A 6,873-nucleotide genomic window follows, 5' to 3' on the forward strand; every position below is an offset into this window, starting at 1 on the left:
CCCCTTCCCTCAACAATTATCTGTCCCACCTATGACAAAGTCTGTGGCTCTCCTATTGGACAGTTCAGCCACCAAAGAACTCACTTCAGGAGTGGAAGCAAGTCTTCCTCGATTCCGAGGGATTGCCTATGATGATGGGATGATGATTGTTCAGTATCAACATTCACCCATAAATAATGGCCAATAGGCACAATATCAAAGAGCATCTGTGTAACCCCACCATAGTAAGGAATTAATACCCCTGAGCAGAGGAGAAAAGGGAAGAATGGATTTATTTTGGAAATACAGCTGTATAAAGGATTTGCACTAGTGATGGGGAGCGAGATGGTCCTTACTGCATGTTTTGGCTTTTAAGGAAATGTCTCACTTTTTTGGATCCTCCTACGTTATTCATAACTGACATGTCCCCTAAAACTCATTGACCAGGAAAGCATCCATTGTTGTCTTGATCAAATCTCTATGAAGTACCTTGGAACATTTTCTACGTTAAAGAGAAATTGACCCGGATTTGTGATAGGAGTAACGGCAAGGCCGTCATTATTATGGAGTAAAATGGACAGCAACTTCTGACGTCTGCACATGCCCAATTAAGCACAGAAATCAGGAAGTTGCGATCCGATTTGTCCTGCTATTCCACAAGCTTCGCTACACCGGTACTTCGCCGAGAAATTCAGCATTCAAACACATGAAGGTTGTAATGTTGTGGTACTTACCCATTAGATACACACTAAACATGCCAGAAAAGGTGAGGTCTTTTCCATTCAAGTGTGTGAACTTACGGTAAGTCTTAATTATTCCCAAACAACCTCTCTGGCGTTGAAAATCTACTTTTACAAGCATCGAGTCTCATTCCTTCAGATTTTAAGTGTTGGAGATTTTTTTAATGTAAACATTTTTTTTTTACTTTCTCTTTGTCTCTTTTTATCTCTCTCTCTTAATCCCATCTTTCTTTCCCTCTTTGTATTTCACTTTCTTTACATGAATTTACATTGAATTAAATATTTTAACTGACATTTCTTGGTTTAGACTCTGCGCCTCTGTAAGGATTCTTCAATCTAATTGGATGAAGAGACAGGTTGTTGTTTGCCCTGTTGCATCCCACAGGTGATCCCCTGTATTGGACTCCCGATCACTAAATTGCCATGCAAATGCCCACTAAAAGTCTGTGTGCAGCTGTAAGCTTAATGAAAGAAAAGTCTTGGATTTATAGAGCACCTTTCAGGACCACTGGATGTCTCAAAGTGCTTTACAGCAAATGAATTACTTTTGTAGTGTTGTAATGTAGGAAGCGCGGCAGACAATTTGCGCACAAGCAAGCTCCCACAAACAGCAATGTGATAATGACCAGATAATCTGTTTTTTGTTATGTTGCTTGAGGAATAAATATTGGCCAGGACACCGGGGATAACTCCCCTGCTTGGACTGCATCTGCGCACATTCAGAGGCTGAATTCCAGGACATAGTCAACGTATTTACTGAAGCATACGAAAGCATGGGCCTTAAGCTAAACATCCGTAAGACAAAGATCCTCCACCAGCCTGTCCTCGCCGCACAGCACTGCCCCCCCAGTCATCAAGATCCACGGCACGGCTCTGGACAACGTGGACCATTTCCCATACCTCGGGAGCCTTTTATCAACAAAAGCAGACATTGATGAGGAGATTCAACACCGCCTCCAGTGCGCCAGTGCAGTCTTCGGCCGCCTGAGGAAAAGAGTGTTCGAAGACCAGGCCCTCAAACATACCACCAAGCTAATGGTCTACAGGGCTGTAGTAATACCCGCCCTCCTGTATGGATCTGAGGCATGGACGATGTACAGTAGACACCTCAAGTCACTGGAGAAATACCACCAATGATGCCTCCGCAAGATCCTACAAATCCCCTGGGAGGACAGGCGCACCAACAATAGTGTCCTCGTCCAGACCAACATCCCCAGCATTGAAGCACTGACCACACTTGATCAGCTCCGCTGGGCAGGCCACATTGTCCGCATGCCAGACATGAGACTCCCAAAGCAAGCGCTCTACTCGGAACTCCTTCACGGCAAACGAGCCAAAGGTGGACAGAGGAAACGTTACAAGGACACCCTCAAAGCCTCCCTGATAAAGTGCGACATCCCCACCGACACCTGGGAGTCCCTGGCCAAAGACCGCCCTAAGTGGAGGAAGTGCATCTGGGAGGGCGCTGAGCGCCTCAAGTTTCATCGCCGAGAGCATGCAGAAATCAAGCACAGGCAGCAGAAAGAGCATGTGGCAAACCTGTCCCACCCACCCTTACTCTCAACGGCTGTCTGCTCCACCTGTGGCAGCGACTGTGGCTCTCGAATTGGACTGTTCAGCCACCTAAGGACTCATGTTAAGAGTGGAAGCAAGTCTTCCTCGATTCCGAGGGACTGCCTATGATGATAATAATGAGGGGTAGGAAATGTGGTAGCCAATTTGCGCACAAACAAGCTCCCACAAACAGCAATGTGATAATGACCAGGTAATGTGTTTCTGTTATGTTGTTTGAGGGATAAAGATAACTTTCCTGTTCTTCTTCGAAATAGTATCATGGGATCTTTTACATCCACTTGAGAGAGCAGAGAGTCCCTCGGTTTAAAGTCTCATCCGAAAGACGGCACTTCCGACAGTGCAGTGTTCCCTCAGTCCCTGGAGTGGGACCTGAATCCACAACCTTCTGACTCAGAGACGAGAGTGCTACCCACTGAGCCACAGCTAACACTAATGAATGGCGAGCGCCGATCGTTCACCAGTGACCGCAACATACGGGCCAATATAAATTCTAGTTGTTGCTTTTCTCCAGCAGTTAAAACAAGCTCCTGAAATAAAACAAAATCTTGAGTACTGGCAATGAATACTAACAGCTTAATCTGCTCATGCCCCTTCTTAAGTGTCAAGCGGTATCCCTCAGGTAGAGAGTTTTCCACACTATAGTTAAGCAGCACCTTTACAAAGGTGTTTTTTCTGAAAAGCCTTCAAAATATAGCAAAAATTGTAGGCAGATGCTGCTTTTAACTTAATTTCTTTGAAGAACAGAAGATGAATAATATTTTGTAGCTTTATAACAGTCCAAGGCCGCTTTCATGCATGCCAGTTACTAAGTTTCAACATGCAACCACAACTAAACCACAGGAGTCTGAATGGCTGGGCCCAATTTAGAGGTATCTTCTCATTAATACTTGCAAAACATTGGCGCTGATATTTACACTTAGCGCGTTCATCTAATTAACTAACCTATTTTTTCAAGAACAAAGGCATGAAATTTCCTTTGAAGTAAAGAGAATACTCACCTGCCTTTAACCCTGATTTGGATATGCTAATAAAATGGCATATTTCACAATTTGTGACAGCCATAACATATGATCTTCCTTCTCTCTGCATCCGGACTGTGTTGAAATCAAAACTCATTGTACATGCTCCTAACTCCAACTCATTCTTTTTCAGGTCATCAAAGCTGTGGAACCCGCTCTCCTGTGTGGCTCCGAGACATTGGCCATATACAGTAGACACCTCAAGTTGCTGGAGAAATACCACCAATGATGTCTCCGCAAGATCCTGCAAATCCCCTTGGAGGACAGACGCACCAACGTTAGCGTCCTCGACCAGGCCAACATCCCCAGCATTGAAGCACTGACCACACTTGATCAGCTCCGCTGGGCAGGCCACACTGTTCGCATGCCAGACACGAGATTCCCAAAGTAAGCGCTCTACTCGGAATTCCTTCACGGCAAACGAGCCAAAGATGGGCAGAGGAAATGTTACAAGGATACCCTCAAAGCCATCCTGATAAAAGTACAACATCCCCATTGACACCTGGGAGTCGCTGGCCAAAGACCGCCCTGTTTTCTCTCTCCCTCCTTTTTTACTCGGAACTCCTTTCGGCAAACGAGCCAAAGGTGGGCAGAGGAAACATTACAAGGACACCCTCAAAGCCTCCCTGATAAAGTGCAACATCCCCACCAACACCTGAGAGTCCCTGGCCAAAGAGGGCACTGAGTACCTCGAGTCTCATCGCCAAGAGCATGCAGAAACCAAGCGCAGGTAGCGGAAAGAGCATGCGGCAAACCTGTCCCACCCACCCTTTCCCTCAAGGTCTATCTGTCCCACCTGTGACAGGGACAGTGGTTCTCGTATTGGATTGTTCAGCCACCTAAAGGACTCATTTTTAGAGTGGAAGCAAGTCTTCCTCGATTCCGAGGGACTGCCTATGATGATGATGATGATGGAATCCCTTACTTCCGAGACTTTTCTCTCTTCTACCACCCTAAATGTCAAATGTGATTTGTTCTCAGGATATGGGTGACCCTGGCAAGGTCACATATATTGCCCATTTCTCGTTGCCTGGAAAAGGTGGCTGGCCTTTAACCATTGATGGTGCTCTCCTAAGGTGGTGTTAGGTAAGAAATTGCAGGATTTTGATAACGATGATGAAGGATTTGCCTCCTCTAACTTTTTTTCATCTTTGATGATGTCCTGCATTATGGGCCTGCCCATTCACCCTGGTATCTTAAAGTAAAGACTGTGGAATTTAATACTGAGAAGAATCTCATCGTTTATGCTGAAAGAGAAAAATAACTATAGCTCAAAGTAACAGGTTATATACTTGATTTATTTTTGTTTTGGCGTATATCCTGTAAGGTGTTGTAAGATGACTTTCTATATATGAGAAGTGCTGTATAAATACAAATTGTTATAAGCTTACACATTGTAGTATTGCTACAATCAAACTAAAAAGTGTCATGAATTAAAATTCTTCTCTACTTATTCTTTCTTGAACTGCATATTCATTAGTGTACAGTAAAGTTCATTTAAATTAAAGTGTATCTAAGTACATACATCACCTCTATAGCCCATTCACCCCAAATATTTCATCAAACAGACTGCAGCACCACCATGTGGTGAGTACTATTATGAGGATTTATATTAACTTAAACAAAGAATCACAATCCAAGCATCTAGGTGGCATGTAAGTTGCAGTACCAATGCACAGCCCCACAAGGTGTTGGGACACTAGTGCCTGCGTGTGATCCATCATATTGCTAGGTGTCTGGCTGTACTCCAAAAAGCAATTCACTATGTGAAGATAGAGAGGGAAAGAATACCATGGGAGGGTCGCCCCGGGGCCATTCTTCCTCACATCTCATGGCTGATTCAGACCAACAATGGTGGAAGGTTAAGAGTAGTTCAGCTGCCAGTCAGTCAGTGCATGGTCTGGGGGGAAAACAGTCATTATATTAATGCAACATTTTATTTATCCACACATTTTGGATGAAATAGTATACATTTCACTTGACTGCATTTAAGCAAATCTCTGCTAAGTAGATCTTTGTTAATATTACAGTTGTGTTTGAAGCTCAGATTACAAATACAGCTTCTATAGTATATAATCGCAATCCTAATGATGGGTCTACACCTGAAAGGTTAACTTGTCTGTTCTCTCCACAGATGCTGCCTGACTTGTTGAGCGTTTCCAGCATTTTCCCTTTTTAGGTATAGAATGGCAGGTATAGAAAGGATGAAGGAATTGAGTGTAATATCTCCAGGTTTGCAGATGACACTAAACTGGGTGGCAGTGTGAGCTGTGAGGAGGACTCTAAGAGGCTGCAGGGTGACTTGGACAGGTTAGGTGAGTGGGCAAATGCATGGCAGATGCAGTATAATATGGATAAATGTAAGGTTATCCATTTTGGGGGCAAAAACACGAAGGCAGATTATTATCTGAATGACAGCAGATTAGGAAAAGGGGAGATGCAACGAGACTTGGGTGTCATGGTTCATCAGTCATTGAAGGTTGGCATGCAGGTACAGCAGGCGGTGAAAAAGGCAAATGGTATGTTGGTCTTCATAGCTAGGGGATTTGAGTATAGGAGCAGCGAGTTCTTACTGCAGTTGTACAGGGCCTTAGTGAGGCCTCACCTGGAATATTGTGTTCAGTTTTGGTCTCCTAACCTGAGGAAGGACGTTCTTGCTATTGAGGGAGTGCGGCGAAGGTTCACCAGACTAATTGCAGAGATGGCTGGACTGTCATATGAGGAGAGACTGGATCAACTGGGCCTTTATTCACTGGAGTTTAGAAGGATGAGAGGGGATCTCATAGAAACGTATAAGATTCTGACGGAACTGGACAGGTTAAATGCGGGAAGAATGTTCCCGATGTTGGGGAAGTCCTGAACCAGGGGACATAGTCTTAGGATAAAGGGTAGGCCATTTAGGACTGAGATGAGGCGAAACTTCTTCACTCAGAGTTGTTAACCTGTGGAATTCCCTGCCGCAGAGTTGTTGATGCCAGTTCATTGGATATATTCAAGAGGGAGTTAGATATGGCCCTTACGGCTAAGGGGATCAAGGGGTATGAAGAGAAAGCAGGAAAGGGGTACTGAGGGAATGATCAGCCATGATCTTATTGAATGGCGGTGCAGGCTCGAAGGGCCGAATGGCCTACTTCTGCACCTATTTTCTATGTTTCTATGTATAGAATCATACAGAACAGAAGGAAACCATTCGGCCCATTGTACCTGTGCCAGCTCTTTGAAAGAGCTATCCAAATAGTCCCATTCGCCAGCTTTTTCCCCATTACCCTGCAAATTAGTTCTCTTCCAAGTGCATGTCCAATTGCCCTTTAAAAGTTACAATGGAATCTGATTCCACCACCCTTTCAGGTAGTGCTTTCCAGATCTTAACCTTTGTGTGAAGACATTTCTGTTCTAGTTCTTTCCAATTATTTTAAAGCTATGACCTCTGGTTACGACGCATTTGCCAGAGGAAATAGTTTGCTCTATCAAAACCCCTCATAATTTTGAATACTCTATTAGGTCTCCAGATATTCTTTTATTTCTAAAATCTACATGCATGAAATTAAAACCAATAGTGT

Source organism: Pristiophorus japonicus, chromosome 10 (genome assembly GCF_044704955.1).
Source record: "Pristiophorus japonicus isolate sPriJap1 chromosome 10, sPriJap1.hap1, whole genome shotgun sequence".
Lineage (NCBI taxonomy): Eukaryota > Metazoa > Chordata > Chondrichthyes > Pristiophoridae > Pristiophorus > Pristiophorus japonicus.